This window comes from Schistocerca nitens, chromosome 3 (assembly GCF_023898315.1).
Source record: "Schistocerca nitens isolate TAMUIC-IGC-003100 chromosome 3, iqSchNite1.1, whole genome shotgun sequence".
NCBI lineage: Eukaryota > Metazoa > Arthropoda > Insecta > Orthoptera > Acrididae > Schistocerca > Schistocerca nitens.
The window spans coordinates 663772110-663791386 of NC_064616.1; the positions used below are offsets into that span (position 1 = coordinate 663772110).

The following is a 19277-nucleotide window of genomic DNA, read 5'->3' on the forward strand; positions in this document are numbered from 1 at the left end:
CATCAGAAGTTTTGAAGTCAGTGACCAGCTGTCCATAAGTACTGGCCAAATAAGAAATATGCTGTCTTTCATTATATATTACTGTCTTAAAATGATTATGAAAAGAATGGGATCTTTTTTAAAGTAGCATCTTCATGAGCTGGTACTGCTGAGAAGCCATGAATTTTACCTGATGTTTGTCACATTGTGCAGGAATCTGATCTGCATTATTCCCAACCACACATTACATATGTGTCTGTATAATTGAAGACATGTATATGGCAAAATACTGCATCTGGACATGTTCAAAAGAACAGACACCATGCCTTCATATAATTAAATCTATCAGTTTAACTGTTACTCTTCAAGCATAAATTATGACGAAGATTATGTGGACACCTTATTGGAGACAGTAGAACTCCAATTTACATTGTTACTATAATGGCAAAGTTTAATGAACAAATTCAGTCATTTGTGTTGCAGTACCACAATTGATATCCCATTACAAATCACAAAACTGTTAGATGCTATACCATATGATGTTTTGTACAAAACTCAAAACATGAATAACATATTTCAATTCAGCTTTGACTCACTACAGTTAGAACAATCATGTTTGCAAAGCCACTTCCATTATTTTGAAAACCCTCCATATTTACACTATCAGCCCAGGTAACACTACTAATATGTTTGTCACTAAACATTAGAATTAACACACATATAATTCTTAATAAGGTGACAAAGGGAGCCCAAGACATTTACCACATAAAGAGTCTGTCATTTACTATAATGCCATCATCACCTTCAGTTCAGTTTCCTATTACATTGAGGTTTCAGCATTTTCTCAATATTTGCTTATGCTTCACATGAACTTTCTTAGTAATTATTTCATCAAGTGATGCTTTCTTTTTTTCTACGGAACCAGACAGAAAACAATTCTGAAAGAGTGGCTGTAGATAGATGGGTTACCCAACTAGCTCAAATGGATTCAAAGCATCATTTATCATATAAATTGTGACAGAAGACCACTGGCTGACTGAATGGGTCAGACTTAGACAGAACTGGACAAGTGATTGAGTATTAGCCATAGTTTTGTTCATTAACTGAGGAAACATTTTTCTAATAATATGTTTAGTATCAACAAAGACAGTCAAGAACTATAATGTGTACTAATGACAGATATCTGTTGCTATGTGCATTAAGGAATAAGAGTGTACCCTTGCGCCAATATGTTCCAAATTATTGTGTTTATTCACGAATATGGTCTACTGAACAACTTCCTGTCCTACCTTCAGCTAATGTAATGGTAATATTAGCAATGACGCCTACTGTACAAAGGAAAGTTTCATAATGGTAGGATGTATGAGTGCCAATCTGTACTGGTCACAGCACATTACTATAAGAAGCATTTCAGTGGGCATGCCAATTTGTATGTGGAATGCAAAGAACTATTCAATTCATAGATGACTTCCAGTTAAACTTGCAAAGTGGTAGCTGATGTGTACTGTTTTTTCAAGATATCAGCATTGGTTATCATCTAGCAAATATCTTTAAATAAGTTAGTGTCTGTGCATGCAATCATATATACACTCCTGGAAATGGAAAAAAGAACACATTGACACCGGTGTGTCAGACCCACCATACTTGCTCCGGACACTGCGAGAGGGCTGTACAAGCAATGATCACATGCACGGCACAGCGGACACACCAGGAACCGCGGTGTTGGCCGTCGAATGGCGCTAGCTGCGCAGCATTTGTGCACCGCCGCCGTCAGTGTCAGCCAGTTTGCCGTGGCATACGGAGCTCCATCGCAGTCTTTAACACTGGTAGCATGCCGATACAGCGTGGACGTGAACCGTATGTGCAGTTGACGGACTTTGAGCGAGGGCGTATAGTGGGCATGCGGGAGGCCGGGTGGACGTACCGCCGAATTGCTCAACACGTGGGGCGTGAGGTCTCCACAGTACATCGATGTTGTCGCCAGTGGTCGGCGGAAGGTGCACGTGCCCGTCGACCTGGGACCGGACCGCAGCGACGCACGGATGCACGCCAAGACCGTAGGATCCTACGCAGTGCCGTAGGGGACTGCACCGCCACTTCCCAGCAAATTAGGGACACTGTTGCTCCTGGGGTATCGGCGAGGACCATTCGCAACCGTCTCCATGAAGCTGGGCTACGGTCCCGCACACCGTTAGGCCGCCTTCCGCTCACGCCCCAACATCGTGCAGCCCGCCTCCAGTGGTGTCGCGACAGGCGTGAATGAAGGGACGAATGGAGACGTGTCGTCTTCAGCGATGAGAGTCGCTTCTGCCTTGGTGCCAATGATGGTCGTATGCGTGTTTGGCGCCGTGCAGGTGAGCGCCACAATCAGGACTGCATACGACCGAGGCACACAGGGCCAACACCCGGCATCATGGTGTGGGGAGCGATCTCCTATACTGGCCGTACACCACTGGTGATCATCGAGGGGACACTGAATAGTGCACGGTACATCCAAACCGTCATCGAACCCATCGTTCTACCATTCCTAGACCGGCAAGGGAACTTGCTGTTCCAACAGGACAATGCACGTCCGCATGTATCCCGTGCCACCCAACGTGCTCTAGAAGGTGTAAGTCAACTACCCTGGCCAGCAAGATCTCCAGATCTGTCCCCCGTTGAGCATGTTTGGGACTGGATGAAGCGTCGTCTCACGCGGTCTGCACATCCAGCACGAACGCTGGTCCAACTGAGGCGCCAGGTGGAAATGGCATGGCAAGCCGTTCCACAGGACTACATCCAGCATCTCTACGATCGTCTCCATGGGAGAATAGCAGCCTGCATTGCTGCGAAAGGTGGATATACACTGTACTAGTGCCGACATTGTGCATGCTCTGTTGCCTGTGTCTATGTGCCTGTGGTTCTGTCAGTGTGATCATGTGATGTATCTGACCCCAGGAATGTGTCAATAAAGTTTCCCCTTCCTGGGACAATGAATTCACGGTGTTCTTATTTCAATTTCCAGGAGTGTATTTTGTGGATGCACAGACAACTATGTCATTACAAGTGACATTCTGACTGTGCTGGTCTGCAGAAATAAAATCATTGATACTTACATATATCAGTGATAATTTCTTCCTGAAAGATGGCAACAAAGAAAAGATCTTGTGGACAAATAACATAATCACTATCAAATCTTTCAGTTTATATGGTGGACAGCTAAATTTTCTAATCCAAATCCCAAAAAGTTCTTTGATGCTCCCTTCATGAGGCATGTTTCTGCTCAGATGCTTCATGCTTCCCATATTGAAAGCAACTTTGGGGGGGGGGGGGGGGGGGAAGCTGCATCCATCACTCATGTGTGCACTATATTACTGATCTGGGGAATTATGTTATATGTCAATGTTACTTGTATTGTAACAAACAAAGCTATCCATTTCAGACGTGTTATAAGTTTTAACATTAATTTTTTGATAGTAGTTGTGTCTTCGTGGTTCATTTATGCTGTGTTATGTTCTAACTTTAGCTAAGATAAATTATATTTTTTAGTTATAATTATGTTTGCGGCTTTTCCATGATCTACATAATTTCTTTTGAAGCCAGCCTATCTAGTCCAATACTATATCACAAAATTGATGCTACAAAAGGCAAGTGGTGCAAAGAACTGAATGAGATAGCGTAAGTGTGTATTCCTACCATTTTGTTGCATATCGATGGGAAGGTAACGAAATTATTAAAATTGTTCAACAAATATAGTGAAGGCCATGTGGAGTGTTGTTAAAAAACGACTGGTGAAAGCAGAGCATCATGTAAAAATATACCATTATCACAACAAAATAAAAAAGTAACAGAGCCCTTATAAGTATCTAACACATTTAACAACTTTTTCATACGTGTTCCAAATAACATGATAAAATAAAACACAAACATAAAATAAGCACACGTAGAAGGTCAATGTACATCAGTACTGTCATACATCATGAAGTAACAAAAGCAATAAAAAGGATTAAAAATCTTCAACTCTGGAGGTATTGATGATGTCTCTGCAACAACCTTAAAGAAGAGTGCTTTAAAACTAAGTGAACCACTTATACACTTATGTGACCTCTCACTTCAAGCAGGCACTTTCCCTGGTATACTCAAAACATCCAAGATAATTCCAGTATACAAAAATGTCTCGTTTCTGTAGCTAAAACACAAGTCCTGTAAATGATGTTGAAAGTAAAGACAGAATTTTAGTGTGGGAGAAAAAGCCATGAAGGCCACATTTGTATGGTCAGAGGATTGCAATGTGGGACGCCTATAAAAATAAGTTATTTGACAAGATTTATGAGGCAAAGCCCTTAGATGATAAATGGAGGAATGAGGTGACAGAGTCTATAAGGTGATGTCCTTAGATAGTAAAGGATAAATAAGGTGACAGAATTAATGAAGCGAAGGCCTGAGACAGTAAAGGAAATAAGATGTCTGAATTAATGAAGAAAGGTCCTTAGGCAATAAAAGATCAATAACTGAAACAGAGAGCAAATGCTGTAAGAGAGAATGAAAGAGAGGCTTATGGTGGGGACTAAACTATTTCATGAAAACCCAGAGAAAGGTTTAGCACATATTCTGCAGCAATATGGGGAATGCCTTTCTATCCCCTCCATTCAGCTTCAGAAAGATTTCTCAAGAAGAATTAACCAAGTTAGACAATAACTTGGTGTGAAGCCCCTTGAATTACACCATGTCATGGACAGGCAGGGTCAAAGGGAAAGCAAAATGAAACTTACAAGCCTAGTACCCAGAGAGAGAGAAGTTGGTGAGCAGATGTTGGCATAAGTCAGATATTAGACAGTATGAATCAGAGTTACAGGCTGGAGTTTGATAGCTACAAGGCTCTGTTGATCTGAGATTTATGCAAGAATTTCTGTAATCAGATGGAACAGTGCTAAGTGCTAACAGTCTCTGTGTAAAGAACTTAGTTTTAGTGTGGAGGCACCTCTTCTATGAAAGTCACTTTATAATTTGAACTTCATAATAAACTTAGAAGTCACTTGTATCTTCTGAGTTGCTTAGTTCTCCTTGTCATCTTCCAATCACCAATTTACACCTCAGGGAATTTAAATCACTTCAGTCAATTGCCTGAGTTTCTTTTAGCATGAAACCTTGTCACTGGAATCCCTTGCAAAAATCATGTCCAGAATGTGACATAATAAGTTAGGTGCCTACTGTAGGCTTGGTCACATGATTTGGAAATGACAGGCTTTGTTGCAGTGACTGTAGCACCAGCAGGAAGTTGTTGCAACTCACAACTTTCTCAAGTGATGGAGGATAGGACAACAGCAGCCAGTAACTGCAATAAAAATAGGTGCACGTAGGCACCATTCTGAGTAGGCACCCAAAATGCCTCCTGATCAAGCAGAGCACTATGCTGATTGCAAGCTGCACCAAGAACAGCAAGTGGTGACCACCACTGGAGACAGCCAGACATCCCAGGTTGAGATGCTGGGTGTCAAAACTTTGCACCAACAGCAACCAGTAACAGTGAATCTGACAGCTAGAGCAGCTGCCACATTGCAAGTGATATGGTTGATTCAGTCCAAGAGGTACAGCGGCAGACGCATCACAACATGTAGCAATGCAGTTCAATGTGACTTTTCCCAATGTGACACAGCAACAAGGTAAATTAAAAGTGTAACTTTTTAGAATAATTTGTCTAGATTATTTGATCTGGTCAAAATGGCTCCAACTATTAAAGTAAGCTCTTCAGGTAGTGGTAGAATAAGTGCCACAGAAACTTTGTGTATTAAACAAAAATATTTTGATGGTAACAAGTGGGACCTGAGGGAATTTATAAAAAAATATTGCTTCTGCATTTGAACTAGTGAAACCAGATGAAAACAAAATTTTACTAAAATTTTTAAAAGCAAGAATCACTGAAGAAGTGAGGTCAAGGTTACAACTGCAGTAAAGGACAGGTACTTGGGATGAAGGAAACAGGTACTTGAAGAGAACTCCTCTAACAAGACAACTATTGACTATTATCTATGTAAGAAATTTCAAGCTAGGTAAGTGCCAGGGAAACCAGATGAAATGTGGGCATAAAGGGTTGATGAAATGCAAAGGGACTGCAGAGGGAAGCTGTTGGCAGGGTGGCTAGCAGAGCAAGTCTGAGGGGAGTGCTGAGTGCAGTTAATGGAAGTAATGGCTGTAGATTCTAACACATTTAAAGGAAACTGTAGGAAGACCAACAGATTAAGTACATGGAAATGCCCTCAATGTAATCTGCCAAGTAAATATGGACTGTGTACAAGAGCAAAAAATGTAATGCTCTTTAAATGTATGAATACAGGGCAAAACATCAGAGATAGCTGTGAAGGTGCATCACATGCACAGAGAAAGTGCAGAGTGCCAGTGCCAAGTAGAACTGGGAAAAGTCAGGAAAACCAAGAGGTGACAATGACACAAAGTCATGCCATTGTCACATTAAATAAGCCCACAAATTATGTAATAGAGTGAGCCACAAAATGATGTATTAGTGTTGAGCTGTGTAGAATTAAGAAATAAATTGTGTTATTGATAAAACATGGGTGCAGTTATGCCTACTAAAGAAAATGAGTATTCCTGTTAACTGTACAGCTAGAGTAAATGAAGCAGAAAGGCTTTGGCTGAATGGCGTCACCAGCAAAGTGGTAAGTACAATTTTTACAGTGAAAGTACACCTAAATGTGAAAGGTGCCGGATATTGCACATATAATTTTCATGTTTATGGGTCAGGGTTAGAAATTCCATAAAATGGGTTGGTCGGTACAGACTTTCTAGCACAGGAGAAGGTTAAGTTAGATTAATTATGTGGGAAAAGTGGTAAGAATAGTTAATAGTAGAAGAGAAACAAAAGATTATGGTTTTGAAACTGATCCGGAGTTCAATGGGAAAGTAGGGAAAGATAATGTTGTTAAAAGTGGATGGTAATTTACTGTGACATAGTGAATGGCAAAGAAATTGTTATCTCAAAACAGGAGCCTGTACATGGGATGCAGCAGCAGAGTCTTTAGTGAGAGTGTGAAATGGCAGGTGTATAGTGACAGCAATGAATTTTTTGAAGGACAGTATTCAGTTGAGGAATATCACATTAGTGATGGATGAATTAGAGTGGCTGGTGAAAATACACAAAACAAAAGGCAGCAAGGGAACCATAGAGAAGACAGAATGTCATGTTAGTGCTTTACAGAAGCAGTTGAGAATTGATCACCTAAATGTGGAAGGGAAGCATGCAACAGGTTTGCACAAAATATGAGGCTTTATTCCATCTACCAGGTGACAAACTGTCACTTACATCTGCAGTGAAGCGTAGGATACCAACACCACTGGAACATGCAGGGAAGGTAGTGAATAGTAGAGTATATAAGAATCCAGAAGTACATAAATAGGTCTTAGAAGAGCAAATCAAGAAAATGCTGAAAGAGGACACAACTGTCAAAAGCTAGAGTGCATGGACTGAACCATTATTGTTGGTTCGATAAAAGACACCAGTGACAAACATAATTGGAGAGTCATAATGGACAACAGGCCATTAAATGATATTACTGTAAGTGATGCATTTCTGCAACTGAATATCTCTGACAACTTGGACCAACTGAGGCAGACAAAGTACTTCTTGATGCAACCATAGCATCAAATATTGGTGGATGGTAAGGACAGAGAAAAAATTGTGTTCTGTTGAAACTACCACCTTTATGAGTATGAGCAAATGAAATGAGGTCCTGGATAATTCCAGTGGCTGATGAGCATGCTTGTGGCAGATTTACAAGGGCTTAGTGTTTTGTTTTTCTAGGTGGTACAGTGTAATATGGAAGGAACCAGCAGGAGCATTATGAGGAGCTCTGCGAAATCCTCCATATGCTGTAAGAGTGTAATTTAAAGCTGCAACTGGAAAAGTACATTCTTATGGAAAGAAGTGATTTGGCCACTGCATTACAGACAAGGAAATTACACCATACATGGCAAAGGTGGAAAAGGTAAAGCTCTTCTCTCAGCCAAGAACAACAAATAACTAAAATGGTTTTTAGGCTTAACTGGATTCTACCAAAGATTTATTGCTAAATTTAGCAAAATTGTGAAGCCACTTCACAAAATGTTAAAGAAATGAGCAGAATGTAAATAACATGAAAGAAAAATAATACTTCCAAGAAACTGAAGGAGAAATTTGTTAATCCACCACTACTTCAGTATCTGGACTTTGAAAAGATATTCATAGCAATGATACATGCAAGTAATGAAGTTTTGGGAAGTTCTGTCAAAAGGCTATGGAGCTGGTGAGGAAATGCAGTCATAGATTACACTTTGATGAACAAGGTGGAATGAAACTATAATATCACAGAAAAGGTACTGTTGGCTTTAAGAATGCAGTGGTAACAGACAATAAACTGTCAATATGAATCTTCAACATAAATGAGCCAAGTTTGAGACTCCTGAAGTGGAGACTGAATCGTAAAAAGTATGATTATGAGGTAATCTACTAACTAAGCAGATCTGAATGGCAATGCAGATGCTCTTAGTAGGATAATGCTCAGGGAACAGGAACAAAGAGATGAGAAACAGATAGTCTGCTAAAATAATGATGCAACAACAGAGGAGAGTTTGTAGCAAAAGCAAGCAGGGTGAGTAATCCCATGTGTGTATAACAAGCACAAGTAGAAAGGAAAACAGACAGCAAAAAGGAAATTAATCTCCAAGAGAAGGAGAACATATTAAGAGAGATGTGTGATACTCCACTGGGAGACACCAAGAAATGTATAGGATTCTCAAGAGAATAAAGTCATATAAACACTGGTGCAGATTGAAGCATTACATTTTGTAACTGTGGATAAAAGTCCTTGGGATAAGTGGATACCACATCCAATTTATGTGTTTAATATCACACCACATGGCAGGAGAGAGTACACACCATTGCAATTACTGTATAAAAGAAAAGCACATACACCAGAAATACTGCGACAAGAGTCGACCCGGGTAATTTAAGATTATGAAACATATGTGAATAGATTAAGAGTAAGAATGCAGGAAGCAAGCCGAATAGCTCAAGAGTTGATAGTAAAGAATAAGGAAACCAGTAAAGAACAATATGATACAAAACAGAATCCAAAGGAATTTAAGATGGGTGACAAAGTAATGCTCTTCGATGAGACATAACATGTGGCAGATATAGAAATCTAGATTCACAGTGTCAAGGACCACATGAAGTAGTAAACAAAGATACTCTGAATGTAGTAACAAATATTAAAAGAAACAAAGTAATCAAGGTACATGCAAACATATTTTAACAATAATTTTAATTTGAGGTATGGCACATGTAGGAAGAACATCACTACTACTAGTAACAACAGTGCTACATGCAAGCTCCAATGTAGCATAAATAACAATGAATTTTGAAGAAACTAAAATACATATGTCTTCAGGACTGTATTATAATAATCTATTGGAAGCTGAAACTTACAATACTAACTGGAGTATTGTAGCATATGCAAATTTCGATTATATAACCAAATGCTTTCAGAATGCTGGAAAATTAGCAGAGTAGAGATACACTGAAAGAACTGAATATAGAATTAATAGAGTGTCACCTGTTACACAAACAAGTACATGACACACACAGAAAGTCACACAGCTACAATGACTGGTACACCAGCTGATGAGATATCATATAAGAAGGGAGAGAGGTCTGTTTAACTTTGTTGAGAAGGTATGTAAAATACTATATGGGATCCTAGATGGATCCGATGTTTTAGAGGGTGGAGAAAAATATGAAAACACCAAAAACACAACATATTACCATGCATAATACAGTGTGGGAAACCTGTTGGCATTTAAAATAGCTTCCAGCCATCTTGGTATGGATAAATACAGATTCTCTAAAATTTTCAAGGGAATCTTGTATAATTCTTCCTGCAAAATAGTGGCAAGTTCAGATAATGATGATGGAAGTGGACAGCAATCATGCAACCTTATCTTGAAAGTAGACCATAAAGGCTCAATAATATTTGTATCTGATGACTGTGGTGACCAGGGCAGATGTGACTATTCATCCTCACACCCACACAACCAGTCCTGGATGATGGAAGCTGTGTGAATAGGGATCCTGTCATCTCGTAACACAGAATCACTTTTGGGGAACAAACATATACCATGAGCTGTACCTGATCAGCCAAAATGGCCACATAACTCTTGGCAGTAATGTTACCTTGCAGAGTAACCATGGAGCTCATGGAATACTAGAACAATATTGCCCAAATCATCACTGAACCCCACCAAATTTCATTCTTGGGATGACAACTCAGTCAGGTGGTGGAAATGGAGTGAAATAAGACTCTTCCAACCAAATGATATTCTTTCTTTGCTCCATAGCCCTGGTTTTAAGGCTTCTGCACTATGCTGCATCACTGTTGAATGGATTTTGAATTCCAGCTCACCCTGCATTTCCCAGCCTATGAAGCTCCCTTCATGTTGTTTTGGAGCTGACAGGGTTTGCAAGTTCAGAATTCAGTTCAGCAGTAAATTCTCCAGCTCTCATCCTCTTATTTTTTGTAACAGTCCTCTTCAGTGACCACAGACTTTCATCAACATTGTGACTTAGTGGATGATGTTTTTCTGCTTTCCTTGTATGAAATATAAATCTTCAATATGGTGCCTCTTGAAACACCAAACACGTTGGCTCCATTGGTTACAGAAGCTCCCACCATATGAGTGCCAACAATCTGCCCACATTCAAATGCACCAAGCTCTGACATAATACACTAACAATTACACAGAACTCAGTTCTGAACATGACTTACAAATGCAACATATTGAGGACATTGCACAGGTGTTTTTTAGTGTCAGATACAACAGTGCAACCCACAGGCTTAGCTAGCATCCCCATAAGTTCAAGCACATATTTTTCATGGTGTTTTAATATTTTTGTCCACTTCCTGTATGTATTATAAAGAACACATGAAGGCTATGGAAAGGTATGCAGGAGGACTTTCAAGATTAACTACTGAAGAAGTGGCAGTAGTAATGCCCACAATATCCATGTAAAATAGAGGAATAAGTGCAATAAAAGAAAGTGAAAACATGGCAAAGTCAGGAATGGAAAGATTGAAAAGATTCATTAAGTAATATTCTAAGGAAACAGACATGGAATTCAAAAGGATTGCAACATTTGTAACAATATGCAAACAAGTGTTGCAACTGTCAGATGTATCTGGGGAAACAGAAGCAGAATCTGAGGAAATAATAAATGCCATTGTCAACACACCAAAGGGAATATTGCAGCCACACATAATAAATTCCATACAAATTTTTAAGATTTCTAAGTTTTATAAAAGATGATGTGAAAAACATGATGTTTCCTGATCCTCTAGCCGAATCATCAGGATACCTCTTCTTAAATTTAACTGATGTAGATCCAGTAATATCTGGAATTATATTACGTTATGTAATAAAGGTTCCTTCAGTTGATAATAATATGTAAAACTTGTGTAGAATGTTCCCACACACAAAGAGCTTCCTCAGTCAAAAGGAAAGTATATATACTGATGGATAATAATTAGTACACATGGAAACAATACGTTGATTCTGATACAATGATGAGCCACCTGGGGTACAGTAAATGTCCTGATAATGCTTTAAATGTTGTCTATGAACAGATAGCATAGTCATAATAGCTACCAGTGTGCCATCTGTGTCTGTCCTTTAATACAGATTGCTCACAGCTAGAAGGCTCAGTGTGGTGCAAATATGTCAAGCAAGCAGGCAACCTTGCCATGGAGATGCACTCATGCTTCTTACAGCCAACTGAGCAAGTTTGAAAGGGGTCAAAATGTGGCCTTCTGAGTGATGAGATGGTCCTTTCAGAGAACTGCCACAAAAGTTGGATGTGCTGCATCAGTCGTGCAGTGATGCTGGTATCAGTGGATATGTGAACATTGTACACCTATAGATGAGGTTCTAGATGTACATGCACCATAGACACCTACCAGGGTCATTGTGTTGTTAGGGCAACAGTGGCAGATAGTACAGCTACCACAGCACAGATAAGAGGGCTTGTGAGCCTAGGTGTGTCAACAGAAGCTGTTGTGAACCTGTTATTAGCAGTGGTATTATGGGAACACACACCTCTAGCCTGTCCCCCACTCACACTAAAGCACTGATGTGCACGGCTCAACTGGTGCTATTAGAGTACCTCTTGGAAGATGGAATGGCAGGTCATGGTCTTCAGCAATAAAAGCAGATTCGGACTTCATGCAAGTGATGGTAGTTTACATGTATGGCGTAGACCTGTTAAGTGCTGTCTCATTAAGTGCATTCATCCAAGACACTGTGGCCCCATCCGAGGCCTTCTGGTGTGGGATGCAATAAGCTACAACTCTTGTTTATATTTGGTGTTGCTGGAGGGGATGGTAACCACTGCTTGGTACGTGCAGAGTGTTGATAGACATATAATTTTGCCATTCTTGCTACATTAAGGTGATGTGTTGTTCCAGCAGGATAAAACTCACCCACACATTGTGGATAAAACTCAAGATGCTCTGCAAGACATGCAGCAACATCCCTGATCACCATGGTCTCCAAAATTGTCTCCAATCAAGCATATGTGGGATATGAAGTGGCTCGTGTGACTAGCCAACAAACAACTCTTACAGAATTACATGAACATATTGGGCAGGTATGGCATAACATATCCCAAGATAGTATTTGCCATCTGTATGAAGGACAAGATGCCAGAGTCAGTGCCTGCACTGCCATCAGTGGAGGCTAAACCACATACTGACACAGGTGTTTCAACATGGTGTGATACCTGGTACCTCAGAACCGCTTGTGCTGTTGATCTGTAAATGTAATCATGGCATGTATTCACTAGGCACTGCTGCAACAATGAATCTTGAATGAATGGGAAATCTCTAAAAGGGTGTACAAATTTTTTTTCTGGAAGTGTTTTATTCTTTTTTTTCCGGCTGAGAAATAATTTTTCCTAACTGATGAAGCAAAGACACAGTATTTTTCCCCTTTATTGTTATTTCATCCCTCCTTGTCCCATGTAGGTGGGGGGTGGGGTAGGGTCTAGCATCAGTGTAAATAACTCACTCTTCAGTGAGTAGAACTTAACATTAACTTAGATGCCAAAAACAAAAAAAGGAGACACAAGTACTATGAATTTAAAATAATTGAAAATGTGACATTAATGGGAGAAATATAAAATATATAATGCTCTCTTCATGAATTGTATAGAAACATGATAAAAATGTGGACAGACAGCACAGTTAAAAATACTGGAGAAATACTTGAACACTTAACACTAGAATAAATACTGGAAAAACACTGAACACAACAGAAGATACACTGCCTACTAAAAATGGAGCAATGTGCACTTCCACTACAACTGGTAAAGGACTGCCCTGGGACAGTGTATTTTAGATGAAAAGAAGTGTGGATAAGAAGGGAGATAGTGGAGTACTGGTGATGAGGATGGCAAACTGGGAAGAGGTGGTGACAAGACAGGTGGCTGTGGGGGACAAGTAGACAGGGGAAACTGGTATTTGGAGCTGTAGATTGGAGAGTAAGAGAGGGTGGAGGTGGCAGGGAAGGGGAAGAGGATGAGGTGTGGTAGGGTGAGACGAGGAAGGAACCCTGGGGGTGGGATAGGATAGGATGGGTTCAGAGTTGGTAGGTCGGGAATATGTCGGGGCGGAGGGCGGAGTTTCTGGTCTGGAATAGGGTGACAGTTGAAATCTCTTTGGGAGAGGATGTGGAGGGTGTGCAGGTGAAGGTTTGATGGTGTGTGTAGGTACAGGCATGACAGCACACTAGGATTGGAAAGGAGAGGGAACACAATATGGATGGTGTAGGTTATTCAGAGGTGTTCCCTGTGAGCAAGGAGAGGTGGGAATTTGATGAGTTGGTAAGGTATCCCTGTGGAGTAAAGTAAGTGCATGTGGAAAGCAAGGTAGAGAGCATCACGTTCAAGGATCTGGAGGGACTTACAGAAGTTAGGAGAGCTGCAGATCCATCTAATATTTGCATAGCAAAGGATGGGGCACATCAGGGACTTGTACATGTGAAGGACTGTGGAGTGGTGTAGTCCAGATGTTCAGTGAGTTAGTAGTTTTAGAAGTTTTAATCTATTGTGGGCTTTCTGTTGGATGGTTAGCAGCTGAGGTTTCTGCATAAACTGGTGACAGAAGGTTAGTCCAAGATATTTTAATGTGTTAGTTAGCTGGGTGGCACGGTCGTAAATGGTGAGATAGAAATCATGGAGACAGAAGGTGTGGGTAGTGCATCCTACAATTACTGTCAGTATTTTGGTGGGATAAATTGGTTGCACCAGGAGGTAAACTGACAGATGTGGATTTGGAGGGACTGCTGGGATTTCTGGTAGGACAGAGGGTGAGGAAATTGATTTCATCCAATTCAATTCAATTCATCAGCATACTGAAGAAGGTGGATGGGAGGAAGTGGTTTGGGCATATTGGCAGTGTATAAGAAGTAAGGGAGTGGGGAGAGAATGGAACCTTGGGGCACTCTGGCAGTGGGGTGGGAGGTACAGGAACTGGTGTTGTTAACAGTGGCAAATGATGGGTGATTGAAGAGGAAGGATGTAATAAGATGGACATAATTGATCGCAAGAGCGTAAGTATGGAATTTGAAAGGCAGACTGGAATGCCCTACGTGGTTGTATGCTTTCTCTAGGTCAAGCGAGACAAATATGGTAGATTTATGGTTGTTAAGCTGTTGGGGATAGGAGATGTGTGAGGTTCAGGAGTTGATCATCAGCAAAGAGGGAGGGAGAGACAGTATGTAAAACTATCAGCTAAACACTTAATCTATAAAGAATTAAATAAGAAAAGATGGCTGTGCAGACAAACATTTGCACTGTTCTCAACTTTTTATCAGGAAAATTGCTTTAGCCACTATGTGAAATTCTAAATGATTATGTAAAATGATGGTAACTTTAAATCAGAGTGTGGTGACTGCCATCTGTAATTGCCAAGCACAGCCAACCACATAACCATCTGCCAGCAACACCATGAAATTACAGTGCGGGCTGAAATGCAGTGCAGTTAGGTTAAATAGCCAAGCCATGAGCTTACAGTGTCTGTTACAGTATGGCACTGTTAGTGTGCAAATGAGACAGCTGAAATAAAAGCACAAATACAGAACCATAATTAGCTCTGCAGATGATGAAGAAATTGATGAAATGTATGAGGAGATAAAAGAAATTATTCAGGTAGTGAAGGGAGACGAAAATTTAATAGTCATGGGTGACTGGAATTCGTCAGTAGGAAAAGGGAGAGAAGGAAACATAGTAGGTGAATATGGATTGGGGGAAGAAATGAAAGAGGAAGCCGCCTTGTAGAATTTTGCACAGAGCATAACTTAATCATAGCTAACACTTGGTTCAAGAATCATAAAAGAAGGTTGTATACCTGGAAGAATCCTGGAGATACTAAAAGGTATCAGATAGATTATATAATGGTAAGACAGGGATTTAGGAACCAGGTTTTTAATTGTAAGACATTTCCAGGGGCAGATGTGGATTCTGACCACAATCTATTGGTTATGAACTGCAGATTGAAACTGAAGAAACTGCAAAAAGGTGGGAATTTAAGGAGATGGGACCTGGATAAACTGAAAGAACCAGAGGTTGTACAGAGTTTCAGGGAGAGCATAAGGGAACAATTGACAGGAATGGGGGAAAGAAATACAGTAGAAGAAGAATGGGTAGCTTTGAGGGATGAAGTAGTGAAGGCAGCAGAGGATCAAGTAGGTAAAAAGACGAGGGCTAGTAGAAATCCTTGGGTAACAGAAGAAATATTGAATTTAATTGATGAAAGGAGAAAATATAAAAATGCAGTAAATGAAGCAGGCAAAAAGGAATACATACGTCTCAAAAATGAGATCGACAGGAAGTGCAAAATGGCTAAGCAGGGATGGCTAGAGGACAAATGTAAGGATGTAGAGGCTTGTCTCACTAGGGGTAAGATAGATACTGCCTACAGGAAAATTAAAGAGACCTTTGGAGAGAAGAGAACCACTTATATGAATATCAAGAGCTCAGATGGCAACCCAGTTCTAAGCAAAGAAGGGAAGGCAGAAAGGTGGAAGGAGTATATAGAGGGTTTATACAAGGGCGATGCACTTGAGGACAATATTATGGAAATGGAAGAGGATGTAGATGAAGATGAAATGGGAGATAAGATACTGCGTGAAGAGTTTGACAGAGCACTGAAAGACCTGAGTCGAAACAAGGCCCCGGGAGTAGACAACATTCCATTAGAACTACTGATGGTCTTGGGAGAGCCAGTCATGACAAAACTCTACCATCTGGTGAGCAAGATGTATGAGACAGGCGAAATACCCACAGACTTCAAGAAGAATATAATAATTCCAATCCCAAAGAAAGCAGGTGTTGACAGATGTGAAAATTACTGAACTATCAGTTTAATAAGTCACAGCTGCAAAATACTAATGCGAATTCTTTACAGACAAATGGAAAAACTGGTAGAAGCGGACCTCGGGGAAGATCAGTTTGGATTCCGTAGAAATGTTGGAACAGGTGAGGCAATACTAACCTTACGACTTATCTTAGAAGAAAGATTAAGAAAAGGCAAACCTACGTTCCTAGCATTTGTAGACTTAGAGAAAGCTTTTGACAATGTTAACTGGAATACTCTCTTTCAAATTCTGAAGGTGGCAGGGGTAAAATACAGGGAACGAAAGGCTATTTACAATTTGTACAGAAACCAGATGGCAGTTATAAGAGTCGAGGGACATGAAAGAGAAGCAGTGGTTGGGAAGGGAGTGAGACAGGGTTGTAGCCTGTCCCCGATGTTATTCAATTTGTATATTGAGCAAACAGTAAAGGTAACAAAAGAAACATTCGGAGTTGGTATTAAAATTCATGGAGAAGAAGTAAAACTTTGAGGTTCGCCGATGACACTGTAATTCTGTCAGAGACAGCAAAGGACTTGGAAGAGCAGTTGAACGGAATGGACAGTGTCTTGAAAGGAGGATATAAGATGAACATCAACAAAAGCAAAACGAGGATAATGGAATGTGGTCAAATTAAATCGGGTGATGCTGAGGGGATTAGATTAGGAAATGAGACACTTAAAGTAGTAAAGGAGTTTTGCTATTTAGGGAGTGAAATAACTGATGATGGTCGAAGTAGAGAGGATATAAAATGTAGACTGGCAATGGCAAGGAAATCGTTTCTGAAGAAGAGAAATTTGTTAACATCGAGTATAGGTTTAAGTGTCAGGAAGTCGTTTCTGAAAGTATTTGTATGGAGTGTAGCCATGTATGGAAGTGAAACATGGACGAAAAATAGTTTGGACAAGAAGAGAATAGAAGCCTTCGAAATGTGGTGCTACAGAAGAATGCTGAAGATAAGGTGGGTAGATCACGTAACTAATGAGGAGGTATTGAATAGGATTGGGGAGAAGAGAAGTTTGTGGCACAACTTGACTAGAAGAAGGGATCAGTTGGTAGGACATGTTTTGAGGCATCAAGGGATCACAAATTTAGCATTGGAGGGCAGCGTGGAGAGTAAAAATCGTAGAGGGAGACCAAGAGATCAATACACTAAGCAGATTCAGAAGGATGTAGGTTGCAGTAGGTACTGGGCTTGCACAGGATAGAGTGGCATGGAGAGCTGCATCAAACCAGTCTCAGGACTGAAGACCACAACAACAATGACATAATTTGCAAGTGTGGCATCGAATTCCTACCAACTGTAGTGTTGTCCCACTATGTGTCCGATTTAGGAGCCCGGTGTGATTATGGAGCAGGGAAATCAGATGTGTTCCCTCTGCTGCAACCATGCGGGACTGGTATAATACTACACACACACAGATGCACAAGACACTATCCTTGTTCCTTTGTTGATGGTTTCTATGTTGCATACAATGATAAGGCCCACTTCCCTATGCTTTGTGTACACACTTGTTTGTCTGTGTAGTCTGCTTGTGTCATCGAGATTTTCTTCTGTGTGCTATACGTGCATCAACTAGTCTTTCATTCATGTGTTATTTGTCTCATACAGTATTTGATCCATGTGTTATTTGTGTCATTGAGTCTTTCTTCCATGTGTAAGAATCATCACTGCCACCATCTCCATCTTGCTGCTGCTGACGTCATATGTTTGTCACCTCCACCTCATCACATCTGATGTAACTGCTTCCATCCCTATCACATCAGAGACATTCTCATAATTCGCAGCTCCGCCACAGCTCATCACCATCATCCCAATGCTACTCCAGCAGCCACTCACCCCACTCACCAATCCTCACCACTGTTCACCATGATCGATCATCCCACAACAACTATCATCTATACCTCTCCTTCTCTTGCTCTCACCATAGCTACATGGAGCACATCCTCTTACCCATCCCCCCTACATCTATCCTCCGCCACCTACAGTATCCTACCCTACCACAGCATGCATCTCTCTCCATCTTCAGCTCTCCCTATATTTTCTCTTTCAGTCACAAATTATCATCTACCACTGCCACAAGTGCAACAGCCCACTGACCAACACTTGCCTCAGATGGCATCACCAGCATCACCTCATCCAGCCTCACTGTACCAACCAACGCATGTTGTACTGAAGGACCAGTACAACTCTCAGGTGACCCTTCACAACATAACATTCACCCAGCCCCACCCCTTCCCCCACAACCATCCTCTTCTCTAACAGGCAGTAAAAAACCAACAAAATGCCTAAACTGATCACAATGAAACCCAGCCACAACTCTTCCCCCTCCAATATCTTCCCCTACCATCCACACTTCCATCCTCTCCCACCCACATCCAAAATTCCTCAAATCCAACTCTCTCACCCTCAAAATCAAGAAATACATATCAAGTTTTCACATACAACAAATTCTCTAGAAAAGACTGTATTACTTAAGTCCCCAAATCCTAACCTCTGCAGAGACCTTCTCTCCAAAATTCCTCACATCACCTTTGGTCCTAAGGCCTCCTTAACACCCCTTACTACCCCATGCCAAACAACCCCAACCCCCCTGCCATCATCACACCCTCACCGGCATGATCACCAAAGTCGACCTTGAGATCACAGATGAGGAATTGGAATTTGAACTGAACAACAACCTGAATTCATAAGATCAAAAAGCCCTTCAGATCAACAATGATTGTGTTTCCACTCACCTCATCCGTGTCTTTACTGAATCCACCCGCACCACAGACTCTCTCCTTAAAGATCCAGCCCTGATCTACAAAACCACCATAAAGTCAAATCTCCAAAATCCAGTCCTCAGTCCTATTGCTGCCAAAAG

General features: G+C 40.7%; 1 protein-coding gene across 1 annotated transcript in view; it reads right to left on the reverse strand.

Annotated features, from left to right (window-relative positions):
* Nucleotides 1-19277, reverse strand: part of LOC126249701 (rho GTPase-activating protein 100F) — a 405508-nt gene that overhangs the window by 116172 nt on the left and 270059 nt on the right. The window lies entirely within an intron of this gene.